The following is a 23,465-nucleotide window of genomic DNA, read 5'->3' as shown; positions in this document are numbered from 1 at the left end:
AAATGCTCCAACAATTCTGAAAATAGTTAAGGGCCTCTGTAATAATTCATTTAATGGCCACAATTATTTGCAGGATTTATTAAAATGATCTGGGCTATAAACTAAATCAGAAACAAAACTACAGAAATAGAAAAGAGAAACAAAATAGAAAAAAAAGGGGAGAGAGGCTTACCTGGGCCACTTACCAGCTGGCCCAGCAGTTCGGCCCAGCAGACTGGCCACGCCAGTCATCCCTCTCCTCTTGCCAGAAGGACAGCACGCGTGGCCGACGCGCGCGAGCACGCGCCTCGCCAGCTCCTGCTTGCCGCCGAGGGTCTGGATGCCTCTCCCGAGCGCCACGCAACCCTCAGGCCGCTCTCAACTCCCTCCCGTGCTCATCCCCTTCTCCTGCTCCCCCTCTCGCTCCGCACCTCGGGCCCGAACGGAGCCGCCGCCACTGACGCCGATTGCCGCAGCCACCGTGCACCCCTAGCCTCGCCGATGCACCCAGGAGCTCCACCTCGACCCCCTCTTCCTCCCCACCGATTCCCAGCCCTCCGGAAGCCCTGCATCGCCGTCATCGCCGTCGTCTTCTACCTCGGGACCGCCGGCCATCTTCGTCAAATTCGTCGGCTCCGGTGCCTCCCCGAGCTCCCCGAGGCCACCGTCGCAACCCCTGTGAGCTCCACTCCGTTTCCCCTCCTTCATTTTGCTCGTTCCCGTGCCGTAGCACCCCCGGCCACATTCCCGAGCACCGCCGTCCGCCATGGCCGCGTAGCTCTCCTGACCCGAGCCCCTCTGCTCGAACCCGTGGCACCAGCGCGCTTCTGGTGGCCCGCGGATGCCGTCTGGACCATCAGTTTCTGTCCTAGCGCGCCGCAGCCCAACCCCGCACATGGCCGAACTCCGGCCGCCGCCTCGGGCTCCACTCCGGCGAACCCCGGCCACCCCCGCATCTCCCGTTGGCCCTATTAGATGCGCGCGAGTCCGGGCATCCCGTAGAGCCCCTCCGCCGCTCTTTTGGTCATCGGAGGGCGAATCCCGACCCCCTCCGCCGTCTCTGGCTCCGCCGGCGACGAGCCGCGGGTCAACTCCGGCGAGTTTGACCCGGGGTTTGACCCCCTGACGTGTGGGCCCAGGCGCCTGCTTAGTTAGTGCTAGGTTAGTTTGTGTTAATTAACTTAGTTAATTAGGTAAGCCACTGACATGCGGGCCCCGCCCGGCTAACAAAGTTAGTTAGGGCTAACTAACCTGGTTAGTTGACTGGGTCACTGACCAGTGGACCCCACTGGTCAGGTTTGACCTGAATCTGCCCCGTTGACCTGATGACGTCAAGGTGATGTCATGCTGACACATTAAATGATTTTCTGGATTTAAAATAAATCAGAAAATCCAGAAAATTGTATAAACTTCTAAAATTCATAAAAAATTAACCGTAACTCCAAATTAAATAATTTATATATGAAAAATTATCAGAAAAATTCAAGGAATCCATCTGTACCATTTTCATGCATGTTAGAACAACTTATCACTACTGTCTAGGACAAATGAAGTGAATGACATTTGAATAATCACATATGGAGTTTGAATTTGAATCTTGTATTCAAACCAACTTCATTTAATCTGTTGCTAGTTGCATTATCTCAAAACATATTCATTTTGCCATGTCATGATCATGCATCATATTGTGCACTGCATTGATTGTGTTCCTTTTTGTGTTGCCGGTATTTGTCCCCTCTCGATAGACATGATACCGATGACGTGATCGTTGACACTGATGAAGACTCAATGTTATCTTCAGAAGTGCCAGGCAAGCAAAACCCCCTTGTTCATTCCGATACAATCCTACTCTCACGCTCCTGCTCTCTTTTACTGCATTAGGACAACACCGGTTCATCTGTTACTTGCTGCGGTAGCTGAACCCCTGTATCCTTTGCATGACCTATCATTGCCACAGTAAATAGATGAAACCCACTAGCATGAGTAGGAGTTGTTTGAGCCCTGTTGTGCCTACTCATTCTTGCTTATTTGTCATGCCTGCTACTGCTTAGAGTTGAGTCAGGTCTGATTCATCAGGGATGAATCAGAGGTGTGTGAACATGTCCTACGGTGTGAGAGCTAAGTGTGTGAACACGATTTGGTAAAAGGTGTCGGTGAGAGGCCATGTAGGAGTACATGGTGGGTTGTCTCATTGAAGCCGTCCTTAGGAACTGAGTTCTGTGTTTGTGATCCATGATTCAGCTACTACCATACATTGGGCCCTGAAATATGACCCCGCTCGACTTCTTATTCACCCTAGTCCTCTGTCCAGGAGTTGCAAGTAGTTTCTGGTGTTTGTAGCTTACTGGAGGCCGTGGACAGCGCTGACCGTAGGGGTGGGCTGTGATGCGGTAGGTACGTGGCACAGTGTACCGGATGCCCGTTTGGTATCTCGGGAACCCTGTTCACATCGTTTGGGGCTGTGAGCGAAACTCCGGCCGGATCTCCTCATGGATGGAACCCGAATAGGCGATAAACCTGGACTAGAGACTTGAGTGTTTAGGTAGGTCGTGGTCTACACCCACGTCGGCTTTCGCTTGAAGTCTGCCGAGCACATGTCGTGTGCAGACGCTAAGTGGTGGAAACATGTATGAAGAAGTACACCCCTGCAGGGTTAACATCATCTATTCGAATAGCCGTGTCCGCGGAAAAGGACTTTTGGGTTGCTTATATCAGTTCATAGACAAGTGAAAGTGGATACTCTAAAATACGCAAGATAAGCGTGAGTGCTATGGATGGCGTTCTCGTAGGGAGACGGGAGCGGATCCATAGTGGTGTATTGATATGGTGAATATGTGGACTCGTGTGCGCCACCTCAAAAGAGTTACTCGCAGTCGTAGTTCAGGATAGCCACCGAGTCAAAGCTGGCTTGCTGCAGTTAAACCCCACCATCCCCTTTGTTGATAATGATGCATACGTAGATAGTTCTGATGTAAGTCTTGCTGGGTACATTTGTACTCACGTTTGCCTATTTTATGTTTTTGCAGAGAGACTTCAGTCTCACTAGTATTTCCGCGTGGTCTTCGACGTTTAGCTTGTTACCTCAGCTACGATCTTGTGCCTCGGCAGGATTTGGTAGATAGTCAGGCTTCTCAGCCTTTTTCATTTATAGATGTCTGTACTCAGACATGATAGCTTCCGCTTGTGCTTGATTTGTATGCTCTGAATGTTGGGTCATGAGACCCATGTTTGTAATATCTCGCTCCTCGGAGCCTATTGAATAGATTACTTGAGTCATAGAGTCATGTTGTGATGCCATGTTGTCATAGAGTCATAGTGCCTTAAGCTGGTATAAAGAGTTTCAATGATCTCTGAATCAAAGGTAATTCTTTTGCCACTTAAGGGGAGATATTTACGAGTCACGGTTCCGAAGGTGTCTCGTTGTGGTATCATGGCAACTCAACTCCTCGCTACGTTGACAACCGTTCACCACCCTCTTAGGTGTGGAATTGTTGTCTACCTAGTGAACCCTTGTCATCTGCTTCACTCCATTCCTATGGGTGCGTGCTTCGTCTCTCAGCTCGAGAGATGTTGCTATGTCTCATTCTGTGAGTTAATCCTGAGTTGTTCGACCTTCAAGAAGATCGATCCTTCTAGAGTCTCCTTCTCCTCTCATTGTCATAATAACTGGAGTTCTCAGAACAAGACATCAAGACAATGATGGTGAATGAATCAACGTTCAACTGAAGTGCACCCTGGATCGTGAAGATTGTACTAGTTTGCGTTTCCCCTTCATCCTACCCTACGCTTGAATCTCGAGACGAGATTCTTGTTTAGTGGGGGTGAGTTGTCACATCCCTAGCTTCTGGCATTGCTCTAGGCTAGCTTCATGTGTGCATCATGTCTATATTTTTGAAACTTGAATTGAGGAATATTGGAAGCCTCAAAACCCTAAATAAAAGAGGGGCAAAAACCCTAGAAATCTCATTCATTGCTCCAAAAGGCTCTTCTTAAATGTTTGATAATTTTTGGTAAGGGTTCTGGTCCCAACCAAAATATTGAACATTTTTAAGGATTTATTTTTGGGACTTTGGATTTAATTCATTAGCTATTTGAATTTGAATTATATTCATATAATTAGAATATAATTTCAAATACCCCCTGAAATATTTTATAAGCTTTTGGAAAAGTCCATCTAGCAATATAAAATATTCAGAGGAGCTTTGGCATTGTTTGAATTATTATTTTAATTCAAAACAGTGGCAAAAGAATTAAAAAAAAAGAAAACAGAACTGAAATAGAAATAAAAGAGAGAGAGAGAGAAGGAAGTACCTGGGCCACTTACCTGTAGCCGGCCCAGCTCCCCCCCCCCACCTGGCCGGCCCAGCCCACCTCCTCCCCCTTGTTCATTCCGATACAATCCTACTCTCTCGCTCCTGCTCTCTTTTACTGCATTAGGACAACAACGATTCATCTGTTACCTGCTGCGGTAGCTGAACCCCTTTATCCTTTGCATGACCTGTCATTCCACAGTAAATAGATGAAACCCACTAGTATGAGTAGGAATTGTTTGAGCCCTGTTGTGCCTACTCATTCATGCTTGTTTGTCATGCCTGCTACTGCTTAGAGTTGAGTCAGGTCTGATTCATCGGGGATGAATCAGAGGCATGTGAACATGTCCTACTGTGTGTGAGCTAAGTGTGTGAACACGATTTGGTAAAGGTAGCGGTGAGAGGCCATGTAGGAGTACATGGTGGGTTGTCTCATTGCAGCCGTCCTCAGGAACTGAGTTCTGTGTTTGTGATCCATGATTCAGCTACTACCATACATTGGGCCCTGAAATATGACCCCGCTCGACTTCTTATTCACCCTAGTCCTCTGTCTAGGAGTTGCAAGTAGTTTCTGGTGTTTGTAGCTTACTGGAGGCCGTGGACAGCGCTGACCGTAGGGGTGGGCTGTGATGCGGTAGGTACGTGGCACGGTGTACCGGATGCCCGTTTGGTATCTCGGGAACCCTGTTCACATTGTTTGGGGCTGTGAGCGAAACTCCGGCCGGATCTCCTCATGGATGGAACCCGAATAGGCGATAAACCTGGACTAGAGACTTGAGTGTTTAGGTAGGTCGTGGTCTACACCCACGTCGGCTTTCGCTTGAAGTCTGCCGAGCACATGTCGTGTGCAGACGCTAAGTGGTGGAAACATGTATGAAGAAGTACACCCCTGCAGGGTTGACATCATCTATTCGAATAGCCGTGTCCGCGGTAAAGGACTTCTGGGTTGCTTATATCAGTTCATAGACAAGTGAAAGTGGATACTTTAGAATGCGCAAGATAAGCGTGAGTGCTATGGATGGCGTTCTCGTAGGGAGACGGGAGCGGATCCATAGTGGTGTATTGATATGGTGAATATGTGGACTCGTGTGCGCCACCTCAAAAGAGTCGCTTGCAGTCGTAGTTTAGGATAGCCACCGAGTCAAAGCTGGCTTGCTGCAGTTAAACCCCACCATCCCCTTGTTGAAAATGATGCATATGTAGTTAGTTCTGATGTAAGTCTTGCTGGGTACATTTGTACTCACGTTTGCCTATTTTATGTTTTGCAGAGAGACTTCAGTCTCACTAGTAGTTCCGCTTGGACTTCGACGTTTAGCTTGTTACCTCAGCTACGATCTTGTGCCCTCGGCAGGATCTGGTAGATAGTCAGGCTTCTCAGCCTTTTTCATTTATAGATGTCTGTACTCAGACATGATAGCTTCCGCTTGTGCTTTGACTTGTATGCTCTGATTGTTGGGTCATGAGACCCATGATTGTAATATCTCGCTCCTCGGAGCCTATTGATTAAAATACTTGAGTTGTAGAGTCATGTTGTGATGCCATGTTGTATTTGCACATATCGAGCATATTGTGTGTATGTTATTGAAATGCTTGGTATGTGTGGGATCTGACAACCTAGTTGTTTATCCTTGGTAGCCTCTCTTACCGGGAAATGTCTCCTAGTGTTTCCACCGAGCCATGGTAGCTTGCTACTGCTCCGGAACACTTAGGCTGGCCGGCATGTGTCCTTCTTCGTTCCTGTGTCTGTCCCTTCGGGGAAATGTCACGCTTTGAGTACCGGAGTCCTGTTAGCCCGCTACAGCCCGGTTTACCGGAGTCTTGCTAGCCCAGTGCTACAGCCCGGACCCACTTGCTGATGACCGACACGTTCGAAGCTGGGTCATGGATGCCTGTCCCTGTAAGTCTGTGCCACTTTGGGTTTACGACTAGTCATGTCAGCCCGGGCTCTTTATCATATGGATGCTAGCGACACTGTCATATACGTGTGCCAAAAGGCGCAAACGGTCCCGGGCAAAGGTAAGGCGACACCCGTGGGAATACCGTGCGTGAGGCCGCAAAGTGATATGAGGTGTTACATGCTAGATCGATGTGGCATCGAGTCGGGGTCCTGACAGCGTTGGTATCAGAGCTTGACTGCCTGTAGGATTACCAAGCCAAACTGGTCGAAGTTGAGTCTAGAAATTCTTTAGTTATATAAGGGAATTGATTGTGGGATGGAACGTAAGGCTCTTTTTACTCCTTATACCTTATGCCTTCTGATCTGAGTCATCTTATCTTTCCCGCGGGGATTAAGAACTAGGCTATCTTTTCTTTCTATCAAGATCACATGTTACTAATCCGTAGACTTATAGATTGTTGGACTTAAGCCTCGTTTCAGTTCCTAGTACTTCTGTATGTTAATTATTGATCTCGAGACCTTGATATTGTGCTTCTGAGTGGTTATGCCACCATTTTTGTGAATGTCTCAAATCTTTTCTGAGCATTTACAGCCGTTATGCTGTCCGAGTCATCCCAGGTTTCTAAACAGTCTGATGCATTTGCAAATTCCTTCCTCCCGTTTTGATGTTCCTTTGGGCCAGATTAACCACACTAATCGGTGAGTTGAGGTACTCTGTTGCCTTGACATATATGTTGGAGATAGTATTATGACCCTAAGTATTTAGGGAGTCACCTAGAAATCTAGCAACGTTTTGTGTTCTCAGTGTGAAGATTCTGGCCATCATTCTCGAAAGCATCTCGTGATGCTACTTAGTAGTAGGTATTCTACTCCTGGGTTTTGAACCCGAGATTCACTCTACTTACATCATGTTGATAGTGTTGCTAGTTCCTTTAGGATATTAGTAACCTTTGCGATAGTCCTTGAAGTCCGTGGTATCTTCTTCTTCCAAATACCATGAACTACTTATGGCAGAAGTTCCTCGTTGAACTGAAATATCACAACAGGATTATTCTTGAGGAGTTCTCCATTCATAAATCGTGACTCTGCCAGTTCTACCTTTCTGCATGGGTTATCCGGAAGAAATATGTTGAACTTGGTTCGACATACTAATCTATGCATCCACAACTCAGAAAATTATATGTTCCTTTGAGTTGTTCTCTTTAGTTGCATTCTGACCTTCGTCTATCAATTGATAGTCCAAGGGTATGCGTGCGTTCGTTTATCGATGCCTATTACTCTTGTGGTCCGTCAAGCCATTCTATCGCGGAATGACTAGGAGAAACAAACTCCAGTACCTCATCCATATCCAGGATTGGGTCAAAGAAGTTGTGCTCCGCAGATCAAATTGCTAATCCAGCTTTTGTTCTGCTCTACCTTGGAGTATTACATATTTTATATCGGGATTGTTGTAGGAATTGCACACCATCCTATGAACTCTTGGTACAGTGATACTTATGATCATCATTGATAATTTCTCGGTTTTCGTGTTATTGTAACCGGAATGCCGACAAGTGAATCATGGTGTGTGAAATCAATACTCCTAGCAACCTCGTTGCTTGGTAGTTAAAGGACAATAATTTCATTCTTAGCATGTTGGTTTTTGAATCATCCTTCTAAGACTGATCGTGCTACCTAGTCCTTATTTCGGTGCACCCTTCGATTGATGAGTTAGGATTTTGTCAAGTCCTCGCTCATTTGATCATATCATCTTGCCCTGAAAAGCAAGATTGTTCTCGAGCTTAGTAACATATCGGTGGTTCGTGATTTTCCGAATATCTTTTCGGAAGTATTACCAGGTTGTCCCCTGACTGTTATGTTGAGCTCGTGATCAAGTTGGTTTCTTATGAACCACCCTTTCTCCAAGAATCTGTGTTAGATATCCCTGAGCTAGTTGGTTAAGCTAGACAACAACTTGGAGGGTTGGAAGATAAATGCTTGCCTGACTTAGTTCGTTCCAAAGGGATATTCTTGTGTAGTGTGTGTTGAAGAAAGATGATATCTTCATCGATTGGTCCCTGTGATCAGTTGCTGGACCTATCGTCTTATCAATCCTTTGATTTGAGAGTGGGCTATCGTCAAATCAAATCAGTACCAACGATGCTCGTAATGTTGTCTTATTCGTGGTTGATCCCTCGAGCATACATCATTATATCTTTGGTCTGACCAATGCTATCACCGTGTTCACTTAACTATGGAATTCCTTTTTAAAAGGAAACCTAGATGAATTGTTGTTGAGCCCATTGACAACATCCTTATCTCCTCCATGATTTTGCTGAACATTAAGCTAGTGTTGGAAACTTTTGAAAGAATTTGTTCATGCTAGCTCATGAAGCATATGTTCGGATGTAAGAAGTGACTTCCTCTAGTTCATGTGCATTTGATACAAGTTGCCGCCGTGGACTCGAGAAAGTCAATGTTGCTTCCTCTGGAATCATCGCAAGTTAGTCATGCACACGTGCGAAGTATTCTGTGGTCTGGAGACTTGCAACCTTCATTCCATATGTGTATCCCAGCACACCAAGCCACTGACTGATTTGTTCAAGGAGAAGGAGTATCTTCATAAGAGCTAACCCGGGCTTAATCAAGAACTTTGATATCCTCGATGATGGTTCCCAACCAGAACTCGGTAGTGCTTTATTATAAGACTACCATGTGGTCATACTTGTCTGGGACAACATGTTCACATGTTTGTAGCAGAACCAGCTCATGTTTTGGAGCTTGCTATCATAGCTCATTTCCCGAGAATCTCGCAACGTCATCTCGTCGATTTGTGTTGCACACTTTCATTTTTCTTCCCAGACTCGATGGGTCTGGAATATTCTGACACCAACCAGATCTGAGTCTCAGGCAGATATGATGGTTGGAATATTTCCCAAGAACTATAATATTGGTCCCTCGATAACCGGTAAAGTGGATGTCGTGGCTAACACACCCAGCCGGAAGACCTATTATTGTAGTATCTTGTTTGAAGAAGTTGGCCACCTCCCCATAAGGATTTCGTAGGATTTACCTCCGTAACTGTTCCTTGTGGATTCTATTGCTCCCGAAGTCCGACTTTTACTTGATGTTCTAGATATCAAACCATATCTATGAATGGGTTACACTAGCACATCAAGGAGAACATTAGAAGCGGAGTGCTAAGTGTCTCTCGGTCGATCATCCAGATTTCGTTCCCTTGGCCTCGCTAAGGTGAAATCTGAGAAAGTGTTATCCTCCTTTGCATGTGCATCGTCCATCGCTATTCATCATGGTAGTAAGTTGTGTTGCCAGAATCCTTGACACGGATATTGGTAAAACCTTGATGATTATGGAAATGCTCAAGTTCTTGAGAGCACGCACAAGCGTTAGGTGTTACCATCGGCACTAGCTAGGTTCGCTCTCAACTTCCTCGGTTATGCTATAACTTCTCAACAGTGGATTCACTCTCTATTGTTGGGTTCTTCCCCAGTTACCAGAATCATTCCCAGCAGTTGCATTTTGTTCCCAGCTTGCACCGCCAATGTGCCATTCTACCATGGGTCTCTTCCATTTCCGGTGATAAGCAAATTCATCCATTACGTTGTCTTCAACAAGGTAATCCACATCATCCAAGTCCAAGTATGCCATTCTACCGACCCCGCCAATCGATTGCTGTGATTTGCCTTAGGCTGATATAGAGAGTCTCAATGATCCCTATATCAAAGGTAATTCTTTTTGCCACTTAAGATAATAATCTACGGATCACCCTTCTCCAGGATGTTTCGTCGTGGTATCATGGCAATTCAACTCCTCACTACGTGACAACCGTTCACCACCCTTTAAAGCGTGGAATTATTGTCCACCTAGTGAATCTTCGTCATCCGTTTCTTTCCACCCCTCTTGATGTGTATCTCGTGTCTCAACCCGAGAGATGGTGCTATGTCTCATTCCGTGAGTTAATCTTGAGTTGTTCGATCTTCGAGAAGATCGACCCTTCTAGAGTCTCCTTCTTCTCTCCATGTCATGTTGGCAGGATTTCTCAGAGCAAGACTTCGAGACAACGATGGTGAACGAATCAACATTCAATTGAAGTGCAACCTGGATCGTGAAGATTGTGCTAGTTTGCGTTTCCCCTTCAACCTACCCTACGCTTGAATCTCGAGACGAGATTCTTGTTTAGTGGGGGTGAGTTGTCACATCCCTAGCTTCTGGTATGCACTGGGCTAGACCTCATGTGTGCATCATGTTTAACTTTTGAATGAACTTGAAATGGGGATTGCTCAAACCCTAGCATTAAAGGAATTCACTAGGTTCACCTAAAATACTTTCAAGTAAGTCCAAATGGCTTTCAAAAATGTTCATGATTTTTGACAAAGGTGAAAAACCTCTACCAAAAATGATGCCAATATTTTTGGGCCATTATGGATTTTTGAATAATCCATATTGTATTTGAACTGGGGCATTTAAATACTATTAATATTTTTAAATGCTCCAACAATTCTGAAAATAGTTAAGGGCCTCTGTAATAATTCATTTAATGGCCACAATTATTTGCAGGATTTATTAAAATGATCTGGGCTATAAACTAAATCAGAAACAAAACTACAGAAATAGAAAAGAGAAACAAAATAGAAAAAAAAGGGGAGAGAGGCTTACCTGGGCCACTTACCAGCTGGCCCAGCAGTTCGGCCCAGCAGACTGGCCACGCCAGTCATCCCTCTCCTCTCGCCAGAAGGACAGCACGCGTGGCCGACGCGCGCGAGCACGCGCCTCGCCAGCTCCTGCTTGCCACCGAGGGTCTGGATGCCTCTCCCGAGCGCCACGCAACACTCAGGCCGCTCTCAACTCCCTCCCGTGCTCATCCCCTTCTCCTGCTCCCCCTCTCGCTCCGCACCTCGGGCCCGAATGGAGCCGCCGCCACCGACACCGATTGCCGTAGCCACCGTGCACCCCTAGCCTCGCCGATGCACCCAGGAGCTCCGCCTCGACCCCCTCTTCCTCCCCACCGATTCCCAGCCCTCCGGAAGCCCTGCATCGCCGTCATCGCCGTCGTCTTCTACCTCGGGACCGCCGGCCATCTTCGTCAAATTCGTCGGCTCCGGTGCCTCCCCGAGCTCCCCGAGGCCACCGTCGCAACCCCTGTGAGCTCCACTCCGTTTCCCCTCCTTCATTTTGCTCGTTCCCGTGCCGTAGCACCCCCGGCCACATTCCCGAGCACCGCCGTCCGCCATGGCCGCGTAGCTCTCCTGACCCGAGCCCCTCTGCTCGAACCCGTGGCACCAGCGCGCTTCTGGTGGCCCGCGGATGCCGTCTGGACCATCAGTTTCTCTCCTAGCGCGCCGCAGCCCAACCCCGCACATGGCCGAACTCCGGCCGCCGCCTCGGGCTCCACTCCGGCGAACCCCGGCCACCCCCGCATCTCCCGTTGGCCCTATTAGATGCGCGCGAGTCCGGGCATCCCGTAGAGCCCCTCCACCGCTCTTTTGGTCATCGGAGGGCGAATCCCGACCCCCTCCGCCGTCTCTGGCTCCGCCGGCGACGAGCCGCGGGTCAACTCCGGCGAGTTTGACCCGGGGTTTGACCCCCTGACGTGTGGGCCCAGGTGCCTGCTTAGTTAGTGCTAGGTTAGTTCATGTTAATTAACTTAGTTAATTAGGTAAGCCACTGACATGCGGGCCCCGCCCGGCTAACTAAGTTAGTTAGGGCTAACTAACCTGGTTAGTTGACTGGGTCACTGACCAGTGGACCCCACTGGTCAGGTTTGACCTGAATCTGCCCCGTTGACCTGATGACGTCAAGGTGATGTCATGCTGACACATTAAATGATTTTCTGGATTTAAAATAAATCAGAAAATCCAGAAAATTGTATAAACTTCTAAAATTCATAGAAAATTAACCGTAACTCCAAATTAAATAATTTATATATGAAAAATTATCAGAAAAATTCAAGGAATCCATCTGTACCATTTTCATGCATGTTAGAACAACTTATCACTACTGTCTAGGACAAATGAAGTGAATGACATTTGAATAATCACATATGGAGTTTGAATTTGAATCTTGTATTCAAACCAACTTCATTTAATCTGTTGCTAGTTGCATTAGCTCAAAACACATTCATTTTGCCATGTCATGATCATGCATCATATTGTGCATTGCATTGATTGTGTTCCTTTTTGTGTTGCCGGAATTTGTCCCCTCTCGATAGACGTGATACCGATGACGTGATCGTTGACACTGATGAAGACTCAATGTTATCTTCAGAAGTGCCAGGCAAGCAAAACCCCCTTGTTCATTCTGATACAATCCTACTCTCTTGCTCCTGCTCTCTTTTACTGCATTAGGACAACACCGGTTCATCTGTTACTTGCTGCGGTAGCTGAACCCCTGTATCCTTTGCATGACCTGTCATTGCCACAGTAAATAGATGAAACCCACTAGCATGAGTAGGAGTTGTTTGAGCCCTGTTGTGCCTACTCATTCTTGCTTATTTGTCATGACTGCTACTGCTTAGAGTTGAGTCAGGTCTGATTCATCAGGGATGAATCAGAGGTGTGTGAACATGTCCTACGGTGTGAGAGCTAAGTGTGTGAACACGATTTGGTAAAAGGTGTCGGTGAGAGGCCATGTAGGAGTACATGGTGGGTTGTCTCATTGAAGCCGTCCTTAGGAACTGAGTTCTGTGTTTGTGATCCATGATTCAGCTACTACCATACATTGGGCCCTGAAATATGACCCCGCTCGACTTCTTATTCACCCTAGTCCTCTGTCCAGGAGTTGCAAGTAGTTTCTGGTGTTTGTAGCTTACTAGAGGCCGTGGACAGCGCTGACCGTAGGGGTGGGCTGTGATGCGGTAGGTACGTGGCACGGTGTACCGGATGCCCGTTTGGTATCTCGGGAACCCTGTTCACATCGTTTGGGGCTGTGAGCGAAACTCCGGCCGGATCTCCTCATGGATGGAACCCGAATAGGCGATAAACCTGGACTAGAGACTTGAGTGTTTAGGTAGGTCGTGGTCTACACCCACGTCGGCTTTCGCTTGAAGTCTGCCGAGCACATGTCGTGTGCAGACGCTAAGTGGTGGAAACATGTATGAAGAAGTACACCCCTGCAGGGTTGACATCATCTATTCGAATAGCCATGTCCGCGGTAAAGGACTTCTGGGTTGCTTATATCAGTTCATAGACAAGTGAAAGTGGATACTTTAAAATGCGCAAGATAAGCGTGAGTGCTATGGATGGCGTTCTCGTAGGGAGACGGGAGCGGATCCATAGTGGTGTATTGATATGGTGAATATGTGGACTCGTGTGCGCCACCTCAAAAGAGTCGCTTGCAGTCGTAGTTTAGGATAGCCACCGAGTCAAAGCTGGCTTGCTGCAGTTAAACCCCACCATCCCCTTGTTGAAAATGATGCATATGTAGTTAGTTCTGATGTAAGTCTTGCTGGGTACATTTGTACTCACGTTTGCCTATTTTATGTTTTGCAGAGAGACTTCAGTCTCACTAGTAGTTCCGCTTGGACTTCGACGCTTAGCTTGTTACCTCAGCTACGATCTTGTGCCCTCGGCAGGATCTGGTAGATAGTCAGGCTTCTCAGCCTTTTTCATTTATAGATGTCTGTACTCAGACATGATAGCTTCCGCTTGTGCTTTGACTTGTATGCTCAGATTGTTGGGTCATGAGACCCATGATTGTAATATCTCGCTCCTTGGAGCCTATTGATTAAAATACTTGAGTTGTAGAGTCATGTTGTGATGCCATGTTGTATTTGCACATATCGAGCATATTGTGTGTATGTTATTGAAATGCTTGGTATGTGTGGGATCTGACAACCTAGTTGTTTATCCTTGGTAGCCTCACTTACCGGGAAATGTCTCCTAGTGTTTCCACCGAGCCATGGTAGCTTGCTACTGCTCCGGAACACTTAGGCTGGCTGGCATGTGTCCTTCTTCGTTCCTGTGTCTGTCCCTTCGGGGAAATGTCACGCTTTGAGTACCGGAGTCCTGTTAGCCCGCTACAGCGCGGTTTACCGGAGTCCTGCTAGCCCAGTGCTACAGCCCGGACCCACTTGCTGATGACCGACACGTTCGAAGCTGGGTCATGGATGCCTGTCCCTGTAAGTCTGTGCCACTTTGGGTTTACGACTAGTCATGTCAGCCCGGGCTCTTTATCATATGGATGCTAGCGACACTGTCATATACGTTTGCCAAAAGGCGCAAACGGTCCCGGGCAAAGGTAAGGCGACACCCGTGGGAATACCGTGCGTGAGGCCGCAAAGTGATATGAGGTGTTACATGCTAGATCGATGTGGCATCGAGTCGGGGTCCTGACAGAACCTTTGTGAAAGAAGTAGTAGCTATGCATATCCTAATGAGTTGAATTTTTCCACATATTCTATATGGCTACGTAACTTACCTACACCATATTTGAGCTCAGTTCATTTAGCCAATTTCTCTCACTAATTTTCCGAAGTTTCTATCCAGAGAAGAGCATTGTGAAGGAAGTGCCATTTATATATTCTTGGTTGCCCTCAAAAATTTTGGGCACTCTTTCCTATCCAAATCATTGCCTCAAGAAAAAATTCAGCTCCATTTGCCCAGTAAATCTTCCTCGGCAAATTTCCAAAAGTTTTTGTCCACCTAGAACCTTTGTGAAAGAAGTACTAGCTATGCATATTGTAATGAGTTGAATTTTCTCCACATATTCTACATGCCTACGTAACTTACCTACACCATATTTGAGCTCATTTCATTTAGCCAATTTCTCACACTAATTTTCCAAAGTTTCTATCCAGAGAAGAGCATTGTGAGGGAAGTGCCATTTATATATTCTTGGTTGCCCTCAAAATTTTTGGGCACTCTTTCCTATCCAAATCATTGCCTCAAGAAAAAATTCAGCTCCATTTGCCCAATAAATCTTCCTCGGCAAATTTCCAAAAGTTTTTGTCCACCTAGAACCTTTGTGAAAGAAGTACTTGCTATGCATATCCTAATGAGTTGAATTTTTTCCACATATTCTATATGCGTACGTAACTTACCTACACCAAATTTGGGCTCATTTCATTTAGCCAATTTCTCTCACTAATTTTCCGAAGTTTCTGTCTAGGGAAGAGCATTTTGAAGGAAGTACCACTTTGGTATGTCCAAATGGTATCCATTTTCTACATTGCTTTGCTATTCCTAAATAACCATCCTCCACCAAATTTCAGCTCAATCCATTCATTATTTTCAGCCCAGCTTCAACATTTGTATTTATGTCCAGTGTGGTACCTTCCAAAGCAAGTACCACCTAGGATCCTCCTTTTGAGCTGAAAATTTGTGAAGATAATCTTCATAGTAACTGATCATCCTCAGCCAACACTCACGCCCATTAGCCATGTACATTTCCCTTATCGCTAATCAAACACTTTGCTGCTAATTCCTGTTTGAGCATAGATCGGTCTCCTCATGAGAATCTTATATTGTAGTTTTCTTCCTAGCACCTACCTGGGGAGTGCCCAACCCACTACACATGCCTAGGACACCCAGAATGCAAGGCAATGCCATGGTCACGCAGTGACCACGCGGCGGGCATGCGAGTTTACGTGCTCTAGAAATGCGGACCTCGACCACCGTCCAAACCTCAACGTATCGCCACTAAATCATGTATTTCTGATTAAATAGGTACTTATGTAACTAGAAATGATTTTTGGAAAAAATAAACACCAAACTATAAGGCAACTGCAATTCAAATTTAACTCGCTTCCAACTGAATCGAAAGAAATTTTTCTTTTTCACGAGAGGTGGATCAAAACTTTTGACACCCGACCATTTTGTTAATTGTGCATTAAATATGACCTAGTATTTTATAAAATTGATTTGGTGCAATTTTTCAACAAATATATGGTAGGTCCTTCACAAAAAATAATTTTGGGCACTCAAAAAATGGAAAATGAATTTTCGTCCAAAGAAAATGAAAACTTTCTTAGGCAACATTGTTTTCCATTCCAAGATGCACCCTTATGCCCAATATAAGATCATTTGAACAAACTATGTCACGAATGTGGCCATAAGATTGAGCATTTGGGTTGAAAGCCATGCATCTTCACACATCATAGCTTGTTTCTGAGAACACTTTTTTAAAATAATTGCTGTATTACAAGTTTATAATTTTTGCTGGTAACTTGATCAGATATAATGAAACAATGCGAAGGTTTTCCAGTTTTTTGAATTTTTTTTGAATTTTTTATGCCTGTTTCAAAATGCGGTCAAAACGGCGGGCTTGACCGTTCCTAGCTAGTGGTTGTATCTTTTAAATTTTTTGATGTTTCTCTGATAAAATAGATACTTATGTACTTAGAAATGATTTTTGGAAAAAATAAAGAGCAAACTATAAGGCAGCTGTAGTTCAAAGTTGACCTGCTTCCAACCGGATCTGCGAAAATTTATCTTTTTCACCAGAGGTGGGTCGAAACTTTTGACACCCAACCATTTGGTCAATTATGCATTAAACATGGCCTAATATTTTATGAAATTGATTTGGTCCAATTTTTCAACAAATATATGGTAGGTCCTTCACAAGAAAACTCATTTTTTGGCCTAAAAAAATGGAAAATGATTTTTTCGTCCAAAAGAAAATGAAAACTTCTTTAGGCAACATTGTTTTCCATTCCAATATGCACCCTTGTGCACAATATAGGATCATTTGAACGAACTATGCCATGAATGTGGCCATAAGATTGATCATTTGGCTTGAAAGCCATTGATCTCCACACATGGTAGCTTATTTCTGAGAAAACTTTTTAAAACTAATTTCCGTATTACAAGTTTATGATTTTTCCTGGAAACTTGGGTACATATAATGACGCAATGCGAAGGTTTTCCAATTTTTTGATTTTTTTTGAATTTTTTATGCCCATTTCAAAATGCGGTCAAAACGGTTCCTAGCTAGTGGTTTAATTTTGGAAAACTTTTGGCGTTTCTTTGATTAAATAGATCATTATGTACCTAGAAATAATTTTTGAAAATTATGAAGAGCAAACTATGAGGCAACTGCAGTTTAAATTTAACCCGCTTCCAACTAAATCGGTGGAAAATTGTCTTTTTCATAAGAGGTGGATCAAATCTTTTGACACCCAACCATTTGGTCAATTGTACATTAATTATGGCCTAATATTTTAGAAAATTGATTTGGTCCAATTTTGCAACAAATATATGGTAGGTCCTATACAAAAAAAACTCATTTTGGGCACTCGAAAAAACAGAAAATGATTTTTTCGTCCGTAGAAAATGAAAACTTCCTTAGGCAACAGTGTTTGCCATTCCAAGATGCACCCTTATGAACGATTTGAGGTCATTTTAACAAACTATTCCATGAACGTGGCCATAAGATTGATCATTTGGCTTGGAAGCCATAATTCTTCACACATGATAGCACATTTCTGAGAACAATATTGTAAAATAATTACAGTATTCAAGTTTATTATTTTTTATAGCAACTTGGTCACATATAATGACACAATGCGGAGGTTTTTCAATTTTTCAATTTTTTTTAATCTTTTGTGCCCGTTTCAAAATGCGGTCAAAACCACGGGCATGACCGTTCTTAACTACTGGTTGAATCTTGGTAAACTTTTGGTTTTTCTCTGATTAAATAGATACTTTTGTACCTTGAAATGATTTTTGGAAAAAATAAAGAGCAAACTATAAGGCAGCTGCAGTTCAAATTTGACCCGCTTCTAGCTAACTCAGCGGAAATTTGTCTTTTTCACGAGAGGTGGATCAAAACTTTTGACACCCAACTAGTTGGTGAAATGTACATTGAATATGACCTTTTATTTTAGAAAATTGATTCGGTCCAATTTTTCAACAAGTATTTGGTAGGTTCTTCACAAAAAAACTCATATTGGTCACTCAAAAAATGCAAAATGAAATTTCCGTGCAAAGAAAATCAAAACTTTCTTAGGAAACATTGTTTGCCATGCCAAGATGCACCCCTTTGAAAAAAAATGATGTCATTTGACCAAACTATGCCATGAATATTGCCATAAGATTGATCATTTGGTTTGAAAGACATGAATCTTTGTACATAATAGTTCATTTCCGAGAACACCTTTTCAAACTAATTGCCATATTCCAAGTTTGTTATTTTTCCTGATAACTAGGTCACATTGGAAGACACAATGCAAAGAGTTTACATTTTTTTGTTTTTTTTTGAATTTTCTATGCCTGTTTCAAAATGCGGTCGAAACGGCGGGCATGCCCGTTCTTAGCCAGGGGTTCAATCTTGAAAACTTTCAGAGTATCTCTGATGAAACAGATAATTATGTACCTAGAAATGTTTTTTGGAAAAATTAAAGAGCAATCTATCAAGCAGCTGTAGTTCAAAATTGACCCGTTTCCAACTGAATTGGAGGAAGTTTATCTTTTTGAAAAGTGGTGGATGGAAAGATTTTGACAACCAACCATTTGGTCAATTGGACATAAAATATGGTCTAATGATTTCTAAAAATAGTGTGGTGCCATTTTGCAACCAATATTTGGTAGGTCCTTAAAAAAACCATCTTTAACACTCGAAAAATAGAGAATGCTTTTGTTGTAAAAATTTATCTTTAATCAATTATGACCAATTTAAATGGTCATAAGGTCTTCAAATTGTTTGTCGTGTTCTGGTTGGTCCGTGCGCATCTCACGCGTATCATGCTTCAAACACCGTCCGATTGTCCCGGATCCAACAGCAGCCTTCAGCCCTTACTGTCTCACCCACTTAACCCCAACACAACCCATCTCACCCTTCCCCCTCTCTCCTATGCACCCACGGCCGACGCCCCCAACCATCTCCCTCCCTCAGATCTCGATCCGCTGCACCCCAAACCCCACCCCCACCGCCACCGCCGACGACCCTCACCGTAGAACGAGCAGGCGCTCTCCACCGGCGGGGCTTGGGCTGGCTGGCATCTCCCATCGATGTCCTCCTCCCTCCTGCTCCGGGCAACCAGCTCCCCTTCTAACCTCCAACCAACCTCCCACCATCACGCTGCCACGCCCCTCCCTCCTCCTCGCGGTCTCCTCCACCGCACACAAGATCTCGGCAGCGACGAGCCTAGCGCATGGTGTGCGGTGGTAGGAAGTCAGGATCGACGAGAGGAGTGTGAGGAGCCGGGCCGTTGGGAGGTGCTTGGCGGCGGCGGTGGAGGAGGCCGGCGCGCAGGAAGACGGCGTGCTGCTGCCCAAGGAGGGGAGCAAGTCGGCCGGGAGCTATGACTGGCAGGAGCAGCACCAGAACCTGATTTCCCTCCTTGCCTGATGCGCCTCCTCCGCAGTCGGGCTCTAGTGCAGTGGGGAATCAAACGAGAAGGTCAAGTTGAGCAAGACTGGCGAGCGGCGATGCCTAAAGACGGCCGGATCTGGCCAGGAAATAGGCAGCATCGGCGCACAGGTACTACCCCAAATTGCAAGGTCGGTCTACTCTGACCGACATCGCCAAATTATATGTACTACCCCAAGTATATTCCAAGTACTCCTATTAAATGAGGAATCATCTTGGATCCTATAGATTAACCTCCTCTCGATTGTGGCCTGACAGAAAATAATTAATACGTCGTCAAGTGGGAGGTCTTCTTTCGAGCTGATGGTAGTTCAGTCCTTGAAGTGCGTGGATTGACGACACGACAACACGACATGAACAGTTTTTTGAGTCCTCTTTTTATCTTCTAAGTGTTTGTTTGATTAGACAGTGTCACTTTTTGTTCTCCGTCTGTTTCCAGTGGCTTAGCATTCTTTCAGTGGACGTCCCTTGTTCCATGTAATTTAGTAGATTTATTTTAGCCATGCGCATTTCTTTTACTACAAAACTGAATAGTGTATGGTCTAAGAGTTTCAGTTCTTGTTTGCCATGCATGTAGTTGTGGTCCTATCATGGGTTCAGTGGACAATTGCATGGAATGGTTCCTCTAGTTAGAGCAATCGTTTTTTGCTTGATAGTGGCTTTTTAGTGGCAGCGGCCATTTTTCCTCCGCATAATTTTTCCCATGTGGTCTATACATGTTCAGTATGAAATGTCTAATGTTTGTTTCAGGCCCTAGGGCAGTAGACGACGTTGCCGAAATAAAGTACGGAGTGGTGGGCGCTAGCACCAAATGGACTAGGGAGCATCACTAGGGAAATCATCTAGATCTGACTAGTTTGTACTTAGTAACTAGATTGTTTCTGAGTACAATATACATGCTAGAATGTTTTTGAACGTGGTTAATCAAGCGTTGCAGAGTACAGTATACACACTAGATGTCGGTGTACTAGAATAGGGGTACCCTAGTACCCCGAACTTGTGCATGGGCAGTTGCAGCACCCCGCGGCAAGGCTTGCCGGGCGAACGCCAAGATCCTCCATGGTTCCCTTGGAGCCATTCAAGAACAAAGTATTTAAGCTCAGGAGACAAGGCCCCGGCAACAGGAGCTTGCTGGGAAGGCCAACCAAGGCACTCCAAGGAACTTGCCGCGACGCGCCACGCGCTCCGGCAAGGCAACAAGGCCCCGGCAAGAGGAGCTTGCCGGGAAGACCAACCAAGGTACCCCAAGGTCCGGTGAGCGACAAGCTTTCGGACCCGACAAGATAACAGCAGCGACAAGGCACTTGCCGCGGCAGGCGGCCACTCTGTGCCCACGCTCCAGCGCATCCACCAATGTGTCGCTCTGGGGGGCCTCCCCAGGTGCGCGTGGCGGGAGGCTGTGCAGCCAGCGGTGCGCAGTGGCATGCGAAGCTGACAAGATCGCCATTGTGGCGAACGGTGGCGGCCCTAACGGTTCTTTTCTGCACTGTTTGGGCGACTCAGACGGACATTTAATGCCCTTGTCCCCTGCCATCAGGGTTAGGTAGGATGCACTGTACAAGTAACTGTACCAACCACCTCACTTTTTACATTTGTACCCTTCTCTGCGTTGCAACCTGTCGGTGACCCCTTTAGCGTATAAAAGGAGGCCCATGCGCAACGTAGAGGGGGTACGGTTCGATTCATCCGTGAGCCAGAAAACACTTAGCTCTTGCGAGCAAGAACATAATAGAACCAGACAAGCAGCAGTAGGAGCGTTATCTCTCCAGAGAGCTCCGAAGCTGGGTAAACTGCTCGTGTGCTTCGCCTCGATCTGCTCTTCGTGCGATCTCTGCCCCCCGCCGAACCGAAAGGGGCCCGGTCCACCGGCCCCATAGGTGTTCGTGGATCAGTTTCCCCGACATCTTTGGCGCGCCAGGTAGGGGGGCGTCGAGATTGTGTGAAACTGATCCGGCGTTCACACGTGCTAGGTCTTCATTCCCTTCATCAACATGCCACCGAAGAAGAAGACTTTGATGGCAGCCGCTCCGTCCACGTCACTTCCGCCACCGTTGGAGCAAACGGGTGGTGGAATGGACGCCGGTGGAAGAATGGACGTCGACGAGGAAGCTCATGATGCTGCCAGGTCCAAGAACAAGGCCGCACAAACCTCGGCGACTGTACATGTTCCACGCCACTCTCAGGAGGCGCAAGACCAACAGCGTCATGGCACTTGCAGTGCCATACGCATGATAGGCCAAGACCAAGCTAGTGGATCTCGGGGCGCTCAAGACCAGCATGCACGCCAGCGTGCTGGCACGAGCGGGGCACGGTCGCCTGGACGGGATACTGCTCCTTCTAACATAGTTAGAAGTCCGAGCACGTCCCGCTCCTCGCGCCGTCCGCCACTGCCACCCACCACTCCAGCAGAAGCTTTGGCACGAGCTCAACTGCTCCTAGATTACCCTCTGACGTCGGACAAGATCAACGAATGGAGGGCCACCATTCAGAGTCTCATCGGCTACGCCAACGGCGACACTCCACGGCGGCCGAGCACGTTGCCGCCGCGGCAGGGTTGCCGGGCGCGAGCCGGTGGCGATGAAACGGGTGGAGGTGCAACTACCATGCAATCACCACCCCGAAGGCCAAGATCGCCGACTCGCTGGATCCACCTCGACAGCGACTCCACTGCATCGTCGGATCCACGAGCTCGTCGTGATCAGCGCCAAGTTCTTCATGATCGACAACAAGAAGACGCTCGAACTCGCATCGAGCGTCGAAGAGAAGCGCGACGTCAATCCGACAAGCGCGCTGGGCCCTTTGTTGACATGCATGCGCCAGGGGAACCAGGCGATCTGCCGTACGCGGTAGGTTGCCCTGCGTTCACTCGTGAGCTGCGGCAAGTCCAGTGGCCCAGCACGAAGAACTTCAAGCCAGACGTACCGGAGAAGTACGACGGCAAGAAGCATTCGTCGGAGTTCCTCAGCATCTACACCATTGCGGTGCAGGCTACCGGGGGACGGGATGACAAGATCCTTGCCAACTACTTCCTGCTGGTGCTCAAGCCCAACGTCAGATCCTGGCTCATGCACTTGCCGGACAACTCCATATCCTCTTGGGCTGATCTGTGCCACCAGTTTATCGGCGCCTTCACAGGCGGACACAAGCCTCATGGCCAGGAGAGTGATCTTCATCTGCTCGCCCAGAAGGAAGGAGAGCCCCTGCGCAAGTACATTCAAAGATTCAGCAGTGTGCAGCACAACATCCCAGACGTCTACCCTGCCGCGGTGATCAGCGTGTTCCATCAGAATGTGCGAAACAGCAGGATGCGGGAGGAAATGGCGATGTGCAAGATCAGGGACGTCAGTGAGTTATATGCACTGGCCGACAAGTGTGCATGTGCTGAGGAAGGGAGGAGACTCCCCGGAGAGAATGTAGGAGCGGGAGGATCTGACAGTGAAGATGCTGCCCCGGCAAGGAAAAACCGGCGGCGGAACAACAGGAAGAGGAAAGGCAAAGAGATGCTAGTTGTTGAGCAGTCCGGCAGTGGTGGTGGCGCCAAAGAAGCCAAAGCTGGTGACTCCGGCAAGGAGGTTGCCGCGGAGGTGGCGGTCGCCGACAAGCAGGACGACACCAACAAGCAGTAATGCAATATCCACCGCACCAAGGGCCATGATATCCAAAGCTGCAGGAAAGTCGAGCAGCTCATTGAGCAACAGAAAGCTGAATACGAGCGGCGCGACAAGGAGAAGGCCCAGGAAGGTGCTGGGGGATCCGGCAAGAGACGTCCCGACCGAGGAGGACGCCGCGGGAAGGCCAAGCAGCGGCAAGGAGACAGACCTCCTCACGGCCGCGACAAGGATGAAGATGACGACGACGATGAAGACATGGATGATGAGTAGACTGATGAGCAGGAGTTCTAGAAGGCCACAGAGGTCCTGTGCGTTGACGGTGGTGCTTCTCTGCACACCTCGCACCGCCAACTCAAGCAGTGG

This window comes from Triticum dicoccoides, chromosome 4B (assembly GCF_002162155.2).
Source record: "Triticum dicoccoides isolate Atlit2015 ecotype Zavitan chromosome 4B, WEW_v2.0, whole genome shotgun sequence".
Lineage (NCBI taxonomy): Eukaryota > Viridiplantae > Streptophyta > Magnoliopsida > Poales > Poaceae > Triticum > Triticum dicoccoides.
The sequence above is the reverse complement of the archived record's forward strand: the minus strand, read 5'-3'. Positions refer to the sequence as shown.